A 20849-nucleotide genomic window follows, 5' to 3' on the forward strand; every position below is an offset into this window, starting at 1 on the left:
GGCCGTAGGCGAGTGGTTCCTTATTTCTCCTTCTGTCTGATGCCACCAGGTAGGCAGAGCCCCTCTCTTTGCAGAGAAGCCACCTGAGCCAGCCTGGCCCACACATACACAGAAGCACCCAGAACAGCCCTCCACCAGCAGAGAGGTAAAGCTCGGGAGTGGGGCAGGTGGTTTGGGGGCTCTCTGTTCTTGGCCCCTCACCAAGCCAGCAGACCCGGGCAACTGTGGTCAGGAGTGGGACCCCCCACCCCAATTCAAACAAACCTCCCTTGGAAAGCCAGGAGGCTCTGTTTGCGAAGAGCAGGCTGCAGCCTCCACAGCTGCCCAGCCTCTCAGAGCCATGCAGAGCCAGGTTACTGCAGAGCACAGCTCTGCTAATAAATCTCCATCCTGAAGCCCTTGACTGCCTCCACTGGGAATTGAGGCGCAGCCTCTCCGAGCACCCGCTGGCAGCCCTGCCGCATTGCCAAGCCTTGACTCCAGGGCCCTGGCAGGCGGCCTTTCTGGATCGACCTTTTTTCTTCACCTTTTTTCCCTCCTCCACCCCCTCATCTCACCTCTCCTTGAGCATTCACGTTTCTATTTCCAGCCAACTGTTTTTAATTCCTGTGACAGTTCAAAGAAAACTTTAGAAGGTTTTGCAGTCTACCAGTGCTCCTCACCCCTTGAACTTGAACATGCTGAGGAGGTAAGAGAGCACTGGTCCCAGAGTTCAGCACCCAGGGTCCTCAGTCCTGCCTCTAGCTCTGTGACCTTGATTGAGAAAGTCAGGCATATCTCATGTTTTCCAGGTGTAAACTGAACATTTGGGTTAAATGAATTTTGAGCCCTGAACTCTGACCTCTTAGCTGATGGAGTAGCTCTGTTCGGTTGTCTGAATCTGTGATGTCCAAAGCAGTGAGCACATAGCTTTGCAGATATCCCCCTCCCCGCCCACTGAAGAGAGGCCAGGAGCACATCTTCAGGATTGATTCTGTTGTGGAGCTGGCCCAAATCCAAATTCCCTCACAGCAGAATTGCTCTTTTTCCCAGAGCCCTTCACTAATAGCTATTTACATAGAAATTGACATGCTTACTTATCTATGTCCCACTAACTCTTATGGGAAGCATGCATGCATACATTCATTCATGTAATCAACATGTATTATTAATAGATTAAATGCCCACTATGTGCCTTGCTAGGGCTTTGCAGGTGGCACTAGTGGTCAAGAATCTGCCTGCCACTGCAGGAGACTCAATTTGATCCCTGGGTTGGGAATATTCCCTGGCAAAGGAAATGGCAACCCACTCCAGTATTCTTGCCTGGAGAATCCCATGGACAGAGGAGACTGATGGGCTACATACAGTCCGTGGGGTCACAAAGAATCAGACACAACTGAACATCTAAGTGCATGTACCTTGCTAGGTGCCGGAGACAATGATATGCATAATAGACATGGTCCTTGCCTTCAGGGAGCTTACAATCAAGAGAGAGACATAGGTAAATTAAATAACCACATGAATCTGTCATGACAATCAAGGTAGGAGTTTAAAGAACTATGAGTATGTGAGAGGCTCTGGGAAGCTTTTCCTGAGCATCATGAACAATGGGAGCTGAAATCAGATAAGTGAGAAAGGCAGAAGGGAAAGCATATCAGAGAGAAGGGCCTGCAGGTGCAAAGACTCAGAAGCAGAGGGGAATCTGACTTAGAGCAAAAGCGAGAAATAAGGAGAAGCATCTCATTCACTTTTGTATCAGGACTCCCAACTTATACCTGATTCTTACTGTGTAACATCAAAACATGTTTGTTGAATGAATGAATGAGTGAATAACTTGTATAAACTCTCCTTTCTAACAGGCATCAGGCTGCCTAAAAGATAGATATTTTAGTTCTTCCTTATTACTACTGTGCCTCACTATAGTGGAAAATGTGCAAGCAAGTTTCCTAGAGTCTAAACTGAGAGATTATGCCCACAAGTTCCAGTATGGAGATGGGCACTACTTGTTTAAATGTAACAGTCTAGGTTAAATATATACCAATTAAAAGTACTGTTAGGAATGTTGGACGATCACCAGATTTAACAAATAAATATATCCATGAGCCACTGTGGAAAACAGTACAGCAGTTCCTCAAAATGTTAAATATAGAATTACCATGTGATCCAGCAATTTCACATCCAGGTACATAGATAGACTCAAAAGAATTGAAAGCAGGGAATCAAACAGATACTTTTCCACCAATGTTCATAGCAGCATTATTCACAGTAGCATAAAGGTGAAACCCATCCAAATGTCCATCAACAGATGAAAGGAAAGTATACTGTATGCATACAATGGATTATTATTTAGCCTTAAAAAGGAATGACATTCTGATGCATGCTACAACATAGAAGAACTTTGAAAATACGCTAAGATGAACTAAGCCAGACACAAAAGGAACACTAACATGAGATGCCAAGAACAGTGGCTTCCTCCCACTGCTCAAGAGTAGCAGCCTGTCCGCCATGATACCAGCCCTATAGATTTCAGACTTGCCCCAGCAGCTCCCATGATTGCATAAACCAATTCCTTGCACAATAAATCACCTAATATTAGGTTGGTGCAAACGTAATTGCAGTTTTGGACTGTGAATTTTAAATTATTATAACTAGTCTCAAACACATCTTTATTAATCAAAAGAGGAACCATAACAATCAACACATTTTTTGCCAATGAGAAATAAGTTTGTTTATTCCTGTAGCATAAAAATCCGTACTTCAGGATTCAACACACTCTTAGAAAGCATTTTCTGCACTCTGCTGGTTGTGGAAGCGTTTTCCCTGCCAAAAGTTGTCGAGATGCTTGAAGAAGTGGTCATCAGTTGGCAAGAGGTCAGGTGAATGTGGCAGATGAGGCAAAACTTTGCAGCCCAATTTGTTCAACTTTTGAAGCATTGGTCGTGAGACATATGGTCAGGTGTTGTGGTGGGGAAGAACTGGGCCATTTCTGTTGACCAATCCTGACTGCTGGCATTGCAGTTTTTGGTGCATCTCATTGATTTCCTGAGCATGCTTCTCAGATGTAATGGTATCGCCGGGATTCAGAAAGCTGTGCTGGATCAGATGGGCAGCAGGCCACCAGTGACCACGCCGTTTTCTGGTGCAAGTTTGGCTTTGGGAAGTGCTTTGGAGCTTCTTCTCAGTCCAGCCGCTGAGTTGGTCATTGCCAGTTGTCATAAAATCTACATTTAGTCGCATGTCACAATCTGATCAAGAAATGGTTTGTTGTTGCTGCATAGAATAAGAGAAGACGATACTTCAAAACAATATTTTTTTAAATTTTCAGTAAGCTCACAAGGCACCCACTTATCAAACTATTTCACCTTTCCAATTTTCTTCAAATGCTAAACCACCATAGAATGGTTGACGCTGAGTTCTTCAGAAACCTCTCACGTAGTTGTAAGAGGATCAGCTTCAATGATGCTCTTGGTTGGTCATTATCAACTTTCAATGGCCACCACCATGCTCCTCATCTTCAAGGCTCTCATCTCCTTTGCAAAACCTCTTGAGCCACCAGGGCACTGTCCATGCATTAGCAGCTCCTGGGCCAAATGTCTTGTTGATGTTGCACGTTGTCTCCGCTGCTTTACAAACCATTTTGAACTCAAACAAGAAAATCGCTCTAATTTGCTTTTTGTCAAACATCAATTCCATAGTCTAAAACAAATGTAAAATAAATAGTAAGTAATGTCATTAGCAAAAAAAAAATAAATCAAGTGAGAAATGTGCATTAAAATGATGTATAACATAATCACATTTACTTAATGTATTCCAATATCAAACTGAAATTTCAACAACACAAAAGTTGCAATTACTTTTGCACCAACCTAATACATTAAAAAGTGAGATACTAAGAATAGGCAAATTCAAAGAGAAAAGTACATTAGAGGTTACAGGTGGCTGCTGTGGGGAGAGTTACTGTTTAATGGTTACTGTTTTACTGTTACAGAATTTAGCACATTGAATAAGATCTGGAAATAGATAGTGCTGATGGTTGCATAGCATTGTAAATGTATTTCACTTCACTGAATTATACTTAGGGTTAAAATAGTCAATTTTACATTATATAAATTTCCCACAATATTTTTAAAGCATTTTTCTCTCCAAAGAAAAACCCTATGTAACCCTTGGGATACACCTAAACTGAAAAGGTATTTATTGTTTATCCAAAATTTGAATTTAACTGGGTATCCTGCATTTTATCTGGCAACCCTTACTGACAAGCTTCCTGTACACCATGGGCTCCCTAGAACATTTCCAGGATTCTGGGACCATCCTTTCAAAAGCAAAAATCAGTGCCTGTGGTCTGATAAGAATGAGTGTACAAGCCAGGCACAGAAAGTCGGGGCGGCCTACACTAATCATAGACTCAGCCCTAGACACAGGCCATGAAGTAGCTCCCTCAGCCCTCACTCACTCCATCAGTGAAGACGTGGAGATTAGAAATCTTGGCTGGGTTTCCCATCTGTTGTTTAATCATCGTGATCCACAAATGCAGTAAAAGCTGGTTATAAACCCCTTCTTACAATTGACCACGTGGCTGGAATTACAGTCACAGATGGCGACGCTCGTGCATAGGACTCAGACGATAGCCTTGTCCCCTGCCATCAATGCATCTTCACACCAGAGTTGGTAAGAACCCATGGAGTGCCCAGATGCCTAATTGTACCGCCATTTGCACCCATGTCTTCTCAATGAAGGAAGCTGCCTGCACAGCTCATTGTGCAGCAAGAAACAACAGGTGCAAAAGGCAAAGGCCACTTTGGAACCATTTGGACCAAAGAACATGGCTCAGTATAACAGGAGCACCCACAGACTTGGCATGCCTGCGCTAATCTGCCAGCAAGATGGGCCTGAAATCAGACCACAGCCGTGGACTCTACGGCTGCCGTTCCAGGTGGTCCCACCTACTCCTTCCCTCAACCAAGACGAAAGGCAGCTGGGGAGGGCATCGCACGAAGAGATGGGTCGTGTCCAAGTCATTTTTAGTAGGTGCTGACAAGTCCCTGTGAACGTCTGGAAATGTGTAGCACAGCAAAAACACACGGGTCACAACGCACTGGTGAATGATTACCGGAGGAGAAATTCATTACAGGCTGCTCTCAGCTCCTATCACATAAGAAGGTGTTACATTAACAAGATGGAAGGTCCCTGCGGTCCCCTCCCCAACACAGCCCCCACTGCCACCACCTGCCACCCCACTATTTCAATTTGTGTGGCATGGCAGGAGGGGAGCCCAAAGGCAGGGAGCGGGGAGTTAATTCAGCTATACTCATCAAAAAGGGGGTCACGGTGGCAGCCAAGGCCAACTGAAGCAGATTCAACCTAAGTGTCACATGAAATTCTTCCCTTGCAATCTGCACCGGCTATGACCTCTGCGCCCGGCAACCATCAATGACGTTAAAGCAAAGTGAGGCCTTTTTTCTTAGCTGTTCACATCATCTGCTTTCCAGCCTGGGTGTGTGCATTTCCCCATAGATATCCCTGGCTTTGTCTCTGTTGGCCCCCAGGTTTTCTGGTGTTCCTAACCTTTCCTGACATAAGCATGGACAGATGGAGAACCAGGTGGGTGCCAGCCTGGAACCCGTGCTGGAGACTGGTGAAGACTAAGTTGAGGAAGAACACTGGCCCTGGAGCCGCTCCAGACCAGCACAATCTGGGGTGATGGCAACAGGAAGTCTCCCTTTTGTGGTGGCCAAGTGGACGCGATAGATTGAGAGTGGCCTTCCAAGTCCTTGCTCGTCAGTGTCACGGGCTGTCATCATCTCATTCCTCGTCCTCATCTCTTCTCCAGTCTCCACGTTATAGAATCACAGGTCACAAATGGAAGGTTAGCAGAGAGTCAGAAGCACGCAGACAGATGGGTCAATAGTTCTTCTTTAATGAGATTTCTATTCCTTCGGATTCCATTCACATGCAAAGGGGCCAATGCCCTAGTCTGCTTTTAAAGTCAAATGCTAAGCCAGGTCCAGGGACAGATGGGCTGTGCCTGAGAGGGGGATCGCCACTGGTGCCTTCCCCAGGAGGCCAGAAAACTCAGTTCCTTGGCCTCGTCCCTGCACCAAGCTCCTTACCACTCAGAGCCCTGGTCCAGTTCCTGTTGCAAATGTGAACCTAAAGCGGTGAGGAGCCCCAGCATGCTCACTAACCAATACGATGTTAAATATCACACCTCCCTGCTTGGGCCTGGGCTGGAAGCCGCCTCTTCGTTACACGGCTTTCTCTGCACTTAAGGAAAGAGAGTATGCCTCTCCCAGATATGCCCCACAGAGACCTGCCCTCAGCCTCCCCAGCGCTGGGGAAACCTTCAAAACTATTCAGTTTGTCTAAACTCCATCCATCTTTAATGTCAGAGTCTACATTTTCTCCTCTCCTCCTTTTTTCAAAGCTGCCAAAAAAGAAAATGTCACTGCATTGGGGGCCAATTCAAAAGCCAGGCTTAGATGGATGTTCGGTTTCATTCCCCCTGGCCCCTATGTCTTTATCTCCCATGGAGTCTTCAGAGGCTGTGTCTCCACCCACCTCCATTCCTGGGTTCTTTTGGCGTCTTGATGTCTCCCCTGTCTCTTGTGCTCCTCTCTTGCCTTCTTCTAAAGCACCGGCCTTAGAACTCACGAAGCTGTCCTTGTGACCGCAGCCCCTGCTAAGAGGACAGCTTGTTGATTTCTTAGGGGATGGGAAGGGAGCTTGCCAGCTGAGGCTGTCGCCACCCCTATCAACACCCTGCCAGGGATTCGGAGGTTGAACAGCTGATGCAGGTAAGTATCCCCAATGGTGCCTTTTAGAAGCCAGATTCTCCAAATTTGTGCAGAACACATGGAATCATCCCAAGCTGTGATGATTTGGTTGGGAATGGTGTATGTACCTCCGTTCCCACTGCATGCCTTAGAAAGACTCTTCGAGCCATGAAGGGCAGGTGGCAGTCCTGATGAAGATGCCAGCAGAATGCATCCCCGACAGCCCCTGGCTCACCCAGGAGCAGGGAGCTGAGGCCCTGATTGATACCTGGGGGTGAGGCTGTCAGCTGGGAGCACACAGGAGGGAGATAAGGGACTCAATCAGTGTCAGACCCATCTTGACACACATTGCTGTAAATCACTTTGGGGAAAGATGCTCAGCTGCCAAGAGCAGAGAAGGGCGAGTAGGTGATAGAAAAACAGGGCGAGAAGCAGCTGTGTGGGCTGCCAGCTCTGGGATGGACCCTGGCCTTGGCTCTAGAGGGAAATGTAGAAAATACACATAACACTGTCCAGCCGGCCTCAGCCCAAGCGGAGGTACAGCACTGAGTTCACTGCAGTGGATTAAAGCATAATCCAGGGTGAATGTTTGAGAGTGTGAATTGTCTCAATAACACTTCTATGGAGGCTTCTCAGGTAGCACTAGTGGTAAAGAATCTGCCTGCCAATACAGGAGACACAGGTTTGATCCCTGGGTTGGGGAAGATCCCTCGGAAGAGGGCATGACAACCCACGCCAGTATTCATGCCTGGAAAATCCCATGGAAAGAGTAACCTGGTGGGGCTACAGTCCATAGGGTCGCAAAGAGTCAGACATGAAGCAATTTATCATGCACAACACTGCTATAAATACAGCCATTCGAACCAGCAGCCCAGGATGAGTGCCATGCAAACCCTCCTCCCCTTCTACCTTCCAGCCCTTCCAAGGCTCTCACACTGCCTTGCCCACTGACACCTGGGGTGAGAAGCTGCACATGGTGAGCTATGAGGAAAACAGGCCCTAAAGGCACAGCCTTTTGTGGAGAAAAGATTCCCCCAATTCCAGAAAGACCCTAGACTGCACCTCAGTGTCCCCCAACCTTATTACAGATGTGATTAGCCTTGGCCAAACCCATTTTAGGGATTGCCTTTCAACATGTTTTAATTAGAGATTTAAAAATAATAACCTTATTTGTTTTTCCAAGGAACAGAGTTGGAAATAATGAACAGATTAGTGATTAATTAATTGCTGGCAGGTGTAGGGAGAAAACAGCCACAGCTTCTTAGCATTTTCCCCCTTTCTCTCTTAAGATCATTCTTTCTTGTTTTAATTACTTCTTGCCACCCCAGCACTTCTCTTATCAAACATTCAAATAAACTAAACAAATAGAGTGTACTGAGAGTGGAGTACTCGATATGGTGTTTAATTGGAATTAAACAGCCTTGTTTTCTCCCGGTGGAGTCTCGGGGCACCTGGCAGCTTCCCCGGCAGTGGAACTGGATTCCAAAAGTGCATTGTTAGCAGGTAGTTCATCTTCCTTTCAGGTGGTGAGGGCATGGCTTGATTGAAGCAAGGAGCAGTACTCCGTTGAATGTTTGCGGTTCGCCTGTGAGGAACTGAGGCGGGAACATAACAAGGCTGTGCACCGTCTCCCACCCATCTGCCCCACCGTTCACTTCTGTGTGACTGCATCGCACGAGTACACACCAGTGGGTGCACCATGCGACTGCTGAAAGGGCGGAGGCTCAATGGTAGCCATGTGCTTCCGTTTGCAGCATCTCTCTGGGCTCCGTAGGGGGGCCACCATCACTTACCTCTCACATCAGAACAGCTAAGGCAACGATGTGCATCTATGACCTTAAACCCAAGCCATGGGCAGAGGAGGGTGACAGACAGGACCTGTGCTTGTGTACCAGGCCCCCAGCATAGCCCTTGAGGAATGTGGGCTTCATATGAAGCTCTGTTCTTTCCAATGGGACAGCTGCTCAGAAAGGCTATGGAGATGTTGCTACTCTGCAGGGCTGTTTCCTGAACGAGTGAGCAGGCATCTCTAACTCCCAGAGGGAGCTTGGGGATGCAGAAAGTCTATAATGGAGACAGAAGTACTGGTTGCTTCAAAATAAGTTAGGAACCTCGGGACATTACTCTGGTGCCTTCTCAGTGTGGGGAGATTCCATAGGACCAAGGGCCTAAGTTGTCTTCTCAAAAGCTGCCAAGTTGTTGAGCCATGACCATGGATTTACCTATAAATGATGATTGGTAGGAATACAAACGGAGAAGGCAATGGCACCTCACTCCAGTACTCTTGCCTGGAAAATCCCATGGACGGAGGAGCCTGGTAGGCTGCAGTCCATGGGGTCACTAAGAGTCGGACATGACTGAGCGAGTTCACTTTCACTTTTCACTTTCATGCATTGGAGAAGGCAATGGCAACCCACTCCAGTGTTCTTGCCTGGAGAATCCCAGGGACGGAGGAGCCTGGCGGGCTGCCATCTCTGGGGTTGCACAGAGTCGAACACAACTGAAGCGACTTAGCAGCAGCAGTAGCAGGAATACAAAAGGAATGGAAGGGGGTTTTTAAAGTGGGTCCCTGGTGGCCACTAAGTCCTTCAACCCAAAGTATTTGTCTTCAGGTAGAGACAAGACAGGCTTCCCTGGTGGCTCAGATGGTAAAGAATCTGCCTGCCAGAGCAGAAGACACGGGTTCGATCCCTGGGTCAGGAAGATCCCCTGGTAAAGGAAATAGCAGCCCACTCCAGTATTATTGCCTGGAAAATCCCATGGACAGAGAAGCCTGATGGTACTACAGTCCATGGGGTCACAAAAGAGCCGGACATGACTTAACAACTAAACAACAACAACAAGAGACAAAGACAGAAGTGGTTTGCAGTGACTGATGGAGCCCAGATGATGCCTTGTCAAGCATTTCAGTACCAGGGGGAAGAAAGGTAAAATGGGGTGGAGGTGGAAGGGAGAAATCTCCTGGAGTGGGGACATTGCTGGTCAGGAAGCTGATGAAGAAATGAGAATTACTTCTGAGGGTTTTGGCTCAGATGGTAAAAAATCCGCCTGCAATGCAGGAGACCTGGGTTCAATCCTTGGGTCAGGAAGATCCCCTGGAGAAGGGAATGGCTACCGTCTCCAGTATTATTGCTTGGATAAATCCCATGAACAGAGGAGCCTGGCAGGCTATAGTCCATGGGGTCACAAAGAGTCAGACATGACTGAGAGACTAATATTTTCACCTTCGCTTTTTTAAAAGCATGCAAGCAAGTGAGAGACCTTGCCAGAGTGAAGATTTTCTGGTATTTCTCTCAACCAATCTTTTTCTCTCTCCCAAGTTTGGAAGCATCAAAGGACTGGAAAATTGGGACAGGAATCCCTAAGGGGATTCCTAAAGTAGCCATGTATATACTTTTTTAAATCCTCATGGATAGACCACTGGGCAACCCTAAGAAGAAGAAGGAGGAGGAGGAGGAAGAAAGTTCTTTATGTATAAATATAAAAAGATCTTGCAGATTCCCTGGCGGTCCAGTGGTTAAGACTCTGTGCTTTCACTACTGAGGGCTTGGGTTCAGTCCCTAGTCAGAGATACAAGATCCCACATGCTGTGCCACAGCCAGAAAAAGCAAGAAAAAAAAAAAAAAAAGATGTATCGTTAAACAAAAAGAACAAAGTAAAAAAACAAGTCTAGCACACGGGACAGGTTCTATAAGTTGCAGGGCCCACTGAAATAGAAATTGAAGTGGTTCAGAAATTAGGAATTTCAAGAGAAAAAAGTGGTACACATGAACCTATTTGCAAGGCAGGAATAGACACACAGACATAGAGAATAGATGTGTGGACACAGTGGGCAAAGAAGAGGGGGGCACAAATTGAGAGAGTAGCATTGACATACACACTTCCCTGCTTGGAAGCGGGAGCTCAGCTGGGGCTCTGTGATGACCTAGAGGCTCATCACATGAGGGCATGTGTTGGAGGCAGGCTCAACAGGGAGGGGACGTACGTATACATATGGCTGATTAACTTCGTTGTACAGCAGAAACTAGCACAACATTGTGAAGCAATTATACTCCAATTTAAAAAAAGAGACAGAGAGAAAAAAAAAAAAAGAATTTGAAGAGAGCAGGAACAGAGTATTAAACCAAGTGCAGGGCCCTCCTGACCCTGGGGCCCTGTGTGACGGCGACATGTTCACACTCCACACCCATGAAGCCAGTGGTGCTGGGATGCTACCATACAGGACACCTGATAGTTGAATAAGAAGCAAATAATGAGGGACTTCCTTGGTGGTCCAGGGGCTAAGACTCCAAGCTCCCAATGCAGGGGACCAGGCACAAGTTCCCTGGCCAGAAATCTGCAACTAAGAAATCTCATGCTGCAACTAAATTAAAAATCCTGCATGCCCGCAATGAAGACCTGGTGCAGCAGATAGATAAATGTTTTGAAAAATAAGTCAATAATGAGGTTTCCATATGGCGGTGCTGAGAACTAGCAGGAAGGAAGAAGGAGAATGTCCACTTTATGCCCATGAGAAACGCTGGACTGGAAGCAGCACAAGCTGCAATCAAGACTGCTGGGAGAAATCTCAATAACCTCAGATATGCAGATGACACCACTCTTATGGCAGAAAGTGAGGAGGAACTAAAAAGCCTCTTGATGAAAGTGAAAGAGAAGAGTGAAAGAGTTGGCTTAAAGCTCAACATTCAGAAAACGAAGATCATGGCATCCGGTCCCATCACTTCATGGGAAATAGATGGGGAAACAGTGGAAACAGTGTCAGACTTTATTTTTTAGGGGGCTCCAAAATCACTGCAGATGGTGACTGCAGCCATGAAATTAAAAGACGCTTACTTCTTGGAAGAAAAGTTATGACAAACCTAGATAGCATATTGAAAAGCAGAGACATTACTTTGCCAACAAAGGTCCATCTAGTCAAAGCTATGGTTTTTCCAGTGGTCATGTATGGATGTGAGAGTTGGACTGTGAAGAAAGCTGAGTGCCAAAGAATTGATGCTTTTGAACTGTGGTGTTGGAGAAGACTCTTGAGAGTCCCTTGGACTGCAAGGAGATCCAACCAGTCCAACCTAAAGGAGATCAGCCCTGGGATTTCTTTGGAAGGAATGATGCTAAAGCTGAAACTCCAGTACTTTGGCCACCTCATGCAAAGAGTTGACTCATTGGAAAAGCCTCTGATGCTGGGAGGGATTGGGGGCAGGAGGAGAAGGGGACAACAGAGGATGAGATGGCTGGATGGCATCACTGACTCAATGGACGTGAGTCTGAGTGAACTCTGGGAGTTAGTGATGGACAGGGAGGCCTGGCGTGCTGCGATTCATGGGGTTGCAAAGAGTCGGACGTGACTGAGCGACTGAACTGAACTGATACTTTTTAATGTGTGAGGTGTGTGAATAAGTTACCTAGTCAAAAAATGAAATTAGAAAAGTCCTCAGGCTCTAGAGAGCACCACGCCGACTCTAAGCAATACGTGGGCTCCCACTCACATTTCTCAGTGGTTCCATGTTGCCATGTGGAGGTGCTGGGGATGGAAAGAAGCTCAGAGGACAAAGCCATCTGACTGTGATGACTGAAGCCACAGCTGTCCTCTTCCTCACCACTCATGTGCTTGGCACTGGACTTATATTTCTAGGAAGCCAAATAAAATAGAAAATGTTGTGTCTCTCTGTGATCTGTGAGTTCTCTCCTGAACTTTGCTAGGCTTTTTGCACGTGGGCCAGTCCTACTTTTACAGCTCCCTGTAGGGTAATGAGTGCTCCTCAGCTGAGCAGAGGGACTCCTGCTACTGCTAAGTCACTTCAGTCATGTCCGACTCTGTGCGACCCCATAGACGACAGCCCACCAGGCTCCCCCGTCCCTGGGATTCTCCAGGCAAGAACACTGGAATGGGTTGCCATTTCCTTCTCCAACACATGAAAGTGAAAAGTGAAAGTGAAGTCGCTCAGTCATGTCTGACTCTTAGCGACCCCATGGACTGCAGCCTACCAGGCTCCTCCGTCCATGGGATTTTCCAGGCAAGAGTACTGGAGTGGGGTGCCATTGCCTTCTCTGAGAGGGACTCCAAATCTCGTTAAATCACAGGTTGGTTGAATGTATCAGTAATAACAGTAATGATCAGTAATAGCAATATGTTTCAAGTTTAAAAAAACACCTTCATGTGTCTCCAGTGATGCAACCTGGAAACAACGGAAGCAGAACGTGAACTGCTCCTAAACTACAAATAATCATAACAGTTTGCACATATTGGGTACCTACAACATACTAAAAGAATTATTCATTTAAACCTCACAATTCCCCTCGAGGCAGGTTCTACTATTTTTCTTGTTCTATAGGTAAGGAAACTTAAGTTCAAAGAAGAAAAGTAATTTGCCTGATAATACCCTGCAAGTATGGAGAAGGCAATGGCACCCCACTCCAGTACTCTTGCCTGGAAAATCCCATGGACGGAGGAGCCTGGTAGGCTGCAGTCCATGGGGTTGCTAGGAGTCGGACGTGACTGAGCGACTTCATTTTCACTTTTCACTTTCATGCATTGGAGAAGGAAATGGCAACCCACTCCAGTGTTCTTGCCTGGAGAATCCCAGGGACGGGGGAGCCTGGTAGGCTGTCGTCTCTGGGTCACACAGAGTTGGACATGACTGAAGCGACTTAGCAGCAACCCTGCGAGTAAAGATGGAGCCAGATTGGAACAAGGATATCCTGGCCCCAAAGCCCTCACTGTTAACCATTAACAGCACAGAAGGGCAGCTCCAACTTTAATGTAAATGATCTATGTAATAATGAACTAAAATGTAATAATTCTTCTCAACTGTTTCACCAAAAATATCTTCCTCAATCCAGAACACAAGAGGGCTAATCTGGAAGTAAGAGCTCCTGCTTTCATGTGTATAGATGTGGCTATGAATTCTTTTGTGCCATCGGAGCAAATGAATGCTAGGCTCTCCATTATTTAAAGCCCACAGTAATGTTTGTTAATGTTTAGTATGACCTGCACCCCCTTTTCTTGGAAATGTTTCTTAAAATTTGACAACTTGTCAGCTCTTGAGAGACTTCCCACAAACTCCAATTGATGTAAAAAGTTTAGGTAGTTAAGAGGAGTGATGAGGATTACTTCCAAGAGTACCAATAAATTAATAAACTAATCCAGGGTCACAGAAGGTCAAAATCAGAGGCAGATGTTGGCAATCCTTAGCTGAGAAAAGAGGTCTCCAGGACTCAATTCAAATTGGCTGTAGAAACAGGATGAAAGTCAGATCAAACTCCAAAATTCCCTTGGGAATTTTTGCCTTCCTGGATTGCCTAGGACACAAGGAACCAAGCATCTACATGAGAGAAGTGTACATATGTATGTACAATCTATTTTGTTTTGCATTTATCCTCCCCTAAATTGTGGTGATTACTTTCATGGAAAAGCCAATTTCAGATCTATCTTTCTTTTCCAGCATCTAAAATGCTACAAAGCAGAATAGATCCTCGATATATGTTTATTGTAACAATGAATGAATGAGTGACTCAGCAGTCGATTGATGTATTACCATAATCCTTAATGGTCAGGTTATACAAGTAATATCTCATCATGACAATCCAACCCCTCTCAGAAGCCAACCAATGAAATATTCAAGTGATTTTTATTCTATTGACACTTGGTGATCATTGCTAGAAATTCTTTTCCCAATAGGCAGAAGCTGGAGATGAAATAAAACCAGCACTAAATTTCTTCATCAAGAATTGCAAAGTGAAAACAAAATGTCTTGAATATAGTAAAAGAGAAACATTTTGCAGATCACCTTAATATATTGTCCTGGAAGGCCTAAAAGTATTTGTGTGATATTGTCAAGTAACTACTCACTAAATGTTTTAAAGCTTGTTTGGCTTTTCCAAATTTAAAATACTGAGAGAGAGAAAAGAGGTTAGGCTGATTTTTACAAATTCAATATCCAAAGTAGTAGAGAAGGACATAAAACAGCTGGGATTTGTGTAGTTGCTAATTTAGCTGAAGAATAATCATCCAGCTAAGCAAAAATAATTCCTCTGTCACATCTGGAAGAAACAGTGGTAGGAGGAAAGGTGTCATTTGGTTGCCAAAAGAACATTTTCCTTACTGGAAAAAGTTATCAATTTTATGCAAATTACACTTGGTCTTATCCTTATTTATTTATGTATGTCTTTTTCTGTTTCAAAGTGATGAAGCACCAGAAGCGGGAAGATAGTCCAGGGACTCTTATGAGATTAATAAAGCCAGGCTTTCTTGGGAAAGAGACGGGCTGAATCTTGGCCAGGTGATGAGATAATATTAGGAGGAGGTCAGTGCCCTAAAAGTTTCCAGTAAAAGCTGTAGGATGAGAAAGACTGTCAGTTGCTTGTGAGGAGAGGCCAAGGGATTAGTCTACACTCTAAGAGTAATTGAAAATCAGGAAGTTTTGCTTAGAGGGAAAAAAAGGAAAAGTCAGGTTACAAGGAAACAGTAATTAATGATAATCAAAAGTCTAGTGGGACAAAGAACTTAACCTGAACATAGATTTTTGTTCACTAGTTCACTGGATGTTGTTCTAAGTTCTCTACAACATATCACTCTCTGTATTGCCTTTACTTTTTAAGAGTTATGTTTAGATTTTATTTGCATTTCTGTTTTCCTCAAAATGAGTGATTCTTAAAACTTATCTGCACTGGAATCACCAAGAAAGGGCTTCCCCAGTGGTTCAGTGGTAAAGAATCCACCTGCAGTGCAGGAGACCCAGGTTCGATTCTTGGGTCTGAAAGATCCCCTGGCGGAGGACATGGCAACCTCCTCCAGTATTCTTGCCTAGAGAATCCCATGGGCAGAGGAGCCTGGCAGTTTACAGGTCATAGAGTTGCAAAGAGTCGGACACAACTGAAGCAACTGAGCATGCACAAATGAAGGAAACTTTAAAAATGGAGATTCCTGAACCTAAGGCCCCCAAAAGTCTAACTAGGTGATGTAGGGTTGGGGCTCAGGACTCTGTGTTTAACAAGCAAATAGGTGATTTGATGCAAGGAATTCACATCTTACTTTTGAGAAAATACTCCTATAATTTATGTACTACATAATATTCTGGATCTGTGCATCTGGAGCAAGGAATTACCACCTAATGGACATTTATCAAAATTTCAGGAGTAAAGGAAAGGAGAACTCTAGGAGGTCAGAGGGTAGAGATTTTATCATTTAAATATGATGTCAAATAACTACTCAATAAATGTTTCATAACTTAATTTACTCAAATTTAAAATATTAAGAGAATAAAAAGAAATTTGGATGAATTTTACAAATTCAAAACCAAAGTAACGTGGAAGAAAAATAAGCAGTGGATTGGTATAATGGCTAATTAATTATTAGAGTTTTGAAGTCCAGAATACATGGAAACAACCCAGAGGAGTGGTTGCAAAGCTACAGTTCATTTTACCAACTTTTCAATTCTGCCTGCCTCTCTCTAGAAGTAGTGACCTGATAATAAACCTCAAACTAATTTGTTAATGCCTATGATTAAGAAATCACTGTTTTGTTACCAGTTTTTCCCTATTCACCTACCTCTCCAGGTGAGGCATGTCCAAATCTGCCTTGGCAGCTCGAAGCATAGTCTTCTGACTTCACTGCAACCCTTCTTTCAGTTGAGAAGACATGGGAAGAAAAGTGAATGGAATGGAAAGGAAACCTGCTCTGGACAGCATTGAACTCCGTGGACTGTAGCCTACTAGGCTCCTCCGTCCATGGGATTCTCCAGGCAAGAATACTGGAGTGGGGTGCCATTTCCTTCTCCAGGACAGCATTTGGCCCCCTTCCAAATATACCCATGCCTTCTCTCCCTCCTTCTGTCGTATGAGAGTTCCATGCAACAGTACAGGCCTAATACTGGGAATCTTTGTCATTTCCCTTCCTAGAGTGCCTGGGCTACTATAGGTCCACAGAAAAGTAGGGAGAGTGGCTTCTTACATAGATTCTGCAGAGAAAGATCTGTTTTTCATTGCTCTGCTGGGGTACCCATTCACCCAGAGAAGTTACACGAGCTGAGACATACAGAGACATATCCCTTCTTAGAGAAGCTCAGCCTGCACTGCCTCAGTAGAATCAAAGATTTCTCAGGGGACCCATTTCCTAAAGCTTTCATCATTCCTGAGGCTTTTCTGGCCCCTCTCTCCAAGGTCCCCACCTTAGTTATGCAGCTATTAGCACCATGACAACCATCAAAGAGCACAAGCTTTGGGCAATGCAGCTTCCTCCAGTGAGGGAGTGTCTGAGTCAGAAAGTCCCAGTCTTCCATACTCATCTCTCATCTTCCCATTCGTCAGTGACAGTCAAACCTTTGCAGGAAGCCACTGCCCTACAGCGTGGTATGAAAAAGCGCAGAGCACTGGGCTTCAGATACTAATCTGCATGACCAAGAGCAAATCCCTTAGCCTCTTCAAGCATCATTTTCCCTCTCTATTAAAGGGGTATTCCTACCTCCTGGGTTTGTGAGAATTTTAGATAATGTATTAAAATGCCTGGGATATAATAAGTGATCAATAAATGGCAGTTATTATTTTATGCATGAGCCTGAGGCTAATGTATGTGTGAACATTTAGTTATTAATTAGGAGGTAAATGAAAGCTGGCTGGAGGGAATTGCATTTGACCTTTAGTAAATTATTTCATTTAGATGCGCTGATGCAAAACTATCACATCTTATAAAGAAAGAGGAAAATAAATCTGACTGACAAAAGATTTTTTAATAAATGCTCAGTCTCCCACTAACATCTTCACAGTTGATGGCCATCCCACTGTAATTTGTATGCCATTTGGGGAGGCTTTTGTGCCTTTCCCTCTCTTGTCAATCACCAGTGGTTCGGGGTCAAATTCAGCTCAAAAAACTTGTTTTGAGCCCCTGCATCTAGGGACTGATCCAAAAAAGGTCCTCTAGATGATTTTTTCCCCTTCATAAGCTTGCCACCAAATGAACTGGGCATACTGGGGTTGTTAGGCACTGCTGCTGCTCAGAAAATGAAAGTGGCTCAATCATGTTCTACTCTTTGCAATCCCATGGACTGTAGCCCACCAGACTCCTCTGTCCATAGAATTCTCCAGGCCAGAATACTGGAATGGGTAGCCATTCCTTCTCCAGGGGATCTTCCTGACCCAGAGATCGAACACACGTCTCCTGCAATGCAGGCAGATTCTTTACCATCCGAGCCACCAGGAAAGCTCTGCTGCTCAGAGTCTCTCTAAATTATTCCCAGGCTGAGCTCAGCTCAGCCGATATACTGTGACTGCAGGAGCCCAATATACCTGTCCTTATGTGCCCCATTTTATTGACAGGCAAAGAGAACCTGCCAGAGTCCATAAAAAGCACTTCATTACATGGGAGCCTGTTATGAGAGTCACTTTGCTTGCAGAAATGTGGTCTATTACCAGAACAGCATAGCTATTTCAGCTGATGAAAGGGAGAAAGGAAAAATGACCAGGGCTTGCTACAGATAGGAAACAGAAGAGACACAGACATATCATGACCTTACCTTGGAAATCTAGAGACTAGATAGATGAATGGAAAGAGATGGAGTGGCCCAGGGAAGGATGAGCTCTGTGAAAGCGTTTCTGGGGAGAGCGATGCAGGAAAGAAGAGGGAGGCTGCAAGAGGTTAAGAGGGATTAAGAGGCTGAGGCTGCCATTCTTTGAAGAAGAGTCAGTGACAAAGAACTGATTGGTAGCCTTGGGGAAGAATGGAGTTATGGGTACCAGGCTTAAAAAAATAGAACTGGAAAAGAAAAGAAAGGGGAGGTATAAGAGGAAATCAATTGCTGACACTATCCTGTTGGAAAAGATTTCAGATCCCACGACTCAAGGAAAAGAGATTTGTGTTTTTCACATGTGATTCTCTCACGCTGAAGCACATGTAGGTGAATGGTGGCATCAGGGGGCCTCCTCTGGAGTTTCTCTGCCTCTCGCCCTACCTACCTGGCATGAGGATGTGTTAGAAAGTCCAACCCAGTGAATTCTGCAAAAGGGCTGTGATTAGCCTTAGAAGGCTCCGACTGTGCAAGCAGCCAATATAATAAGCTTGCATATTGTGACTGATTATGCCCATTACCATTCCTGCATATTTCTGCCTTCTAAAGCCCACAGGAGAGCGGGCAGAAGAGTTAGGCAAACATCTTCGGGGCTGGTTTTATTAAGCTAATATACCAGGCATTGCCCATTTTGCATCCTAAGAAGCCATCAAGCCCTTTAAACTTAGCATATTCATTAGATATCATCTATTTTAAATAATGATACACTAAATCTTTGAAGTGCTTTTTATCCTAGGACCTCAAAATACATTACTGCTGATTCTCAGCATTTGGTAGATAGTATTACATTAATTTTCTAGATGGTTAAACTAAAGCATCTAACGGTGAAATCTAAAATCAGCTATACAAGTAGGAAAAGAGTTTGGAGAACTCTGGGCCAAGCATTTGCTAGTCACCTGTATAACTATGCTTACTGATACACCCCTATGTTCAGATGCCCAATCACCATCCAGGAGCAAGTGAAGACTTTATGATCGTCCATTTGGAGAGGACGTCAGTCATGCTGGTGGATGCCTGACATCTTTTAGATATGCCTCTTATGTTTGGAGAGCAGCCCACTTTCCTGTTTCCCTTGCAGAGCAGGGTAGACACGTGACCTGGGCTCAGCCAATCAGATGCACTGGTCAAGTAGTAAGTCTAGTTCCTGGTGTAGACTTTGCAGCAGAACAGATTATAGTGTCAAGTACATGGTGGTGGGAACACGTCCCCATCAGACTAGTCCGACGGTGTAGTCATAGGACATTTCTGGAAGTTTAGCCTCTAGCCTGGTTCTTTTGCCCTGTCAACAGTTGTATGAATTCCCCAATACATTTTTTAAAAACTCCTTCCCTGCACAATCAGCCAGACTCAGCTTCTTTCACCTGCAGCTAAAAACCCTGACAAGAATTCCTTTACCTCCCGCGGAAAACAGAGGTTTGAAGGATTCCTTCGTACTTATAGATAGGTTGATAACTGACTGTTGATTCATTTTTAAAAATTGATGTCCATTTACTCAATTGATATTTGCTATTTATAAATACCTAATATTAGGGAGGGGACACATGTATACCTACCGCTGATTCATGTTGATGTATGGCAGAAACCCAACACAATATTGTAAGGCAATTATCTTCCAATTAAAAATAAATTTAAAAAATATCTAATATTCATTGAGCATGGATTAAGGACAAAGCTCTGTGCTAAGTATTACAGGAAATATTTGCTGGAGGCTCACTATGTGCTACATGTCACACTAAGGGCTAGAAATGGGAGAAAAATAAGCAAAAGCAGATATGGCTACAACTCCCCCAAGAGTTGACAGTCTACAGGGAAAGACAGACAATAATTGAGGAATCACACTCAAAACTGTAAAATTGCTATAGTGATAAGTGATGTGAAGGACTGAGAAAGCATCCCTGAGGGAAAAATATGTTAGCACGAGATATGCCTTTGAAAAGAGCACACTAGAGTTAGTCAGAAAATGAATGGAAGGGAAGTAAAAACAGATGCAGGCAGACCAGTTAGGAGGCAATGTTACTTTCTCAGGAGGGAGATAGCAGCAGGTTAGACTACAGTGGTAGGGGTAGGGGTAGAGAGAAAAGGACAGACTCCAGAAATACTATGGAGGTAAAATCAAGAGGACTTAATAATGGATTGGATAGATGAATGAGGTAAGGTCATAGATGATGCCCAGGTTTCTGACTTGAACCCCTGGGTAGAGGGTGCTGTCTGTCCCTGGGAGAACACTGGGAGAAAATCAGGTTTTACAGCTACATTCCCTGATAGCTCAGTTGGTAAAGAATCCATCTGCAATGCAGGAGACCTGCGTTCGATCCCTGGGTTGGGGAGATCCCCTGGAGAAGGGAAAGGCTACTCACTCCAGTATTCTGGCCTAGAAAATTCCATGGACTATATAGTCCACGGGGTTGCAAAAAGACGGACACGACTGAGCAACTTTCACTTCATGAGCTCAGTCTAACATGTGTTTTTAATCAGTTGCCTTTAAAGCATCTTTGAGCTCTGGAGCTCAGAATAGAAGACAAGGCTGAAGGCATGAAAG

General features: G+C 44.7%; 1 long non-coding RNA gene across 2 annotated transcripts; it reads right to left on the bottom strand.

Annotated features, from left to right (window-relative positions):
* Window positions 1-2628: 2628 nt before the first annotated feature.
* On the bottom strand, window positions 2629-7724 carry LOC129646676 (uncharacterized). Of its 2 annotated transcripts, XR_008712113.1 has the most exons (3): window positions 7665-7724; window positions 6541-6661; window positions 2629-3675 (listed from the first exon to the last, which is right to left on the bottom strand). It is a non-coding gene; the product is annotated as an uncharacterized LOC129646676 (long non-coding RNA). The 2 variants fall into 2 exon arrangements; XR_008712112.1 differs by lacking the exon at window positions 7665-7724 and having other exon boundaries at window positions 6541-6759.
* Window positions 7725-20849: the final 13125 nt, after the last annotated feature.

The sequence above is a fragment of the Bubalus kerabau genome, chromosome 3 (genome assembly GCF_029407905.1).
Source record: "Bubalus kerabau isolate K-KA32 ecotype Philippines breed swamp buffalo chromosome 3, PCC_UOA_SB_1v2, whole genome shotgun sequence".
NCBI lineage: Eukaryota > Metazoa > Chordata > Mammalia > Artiodactyla > Bovidae > Bubalus > Bubalus kerabau.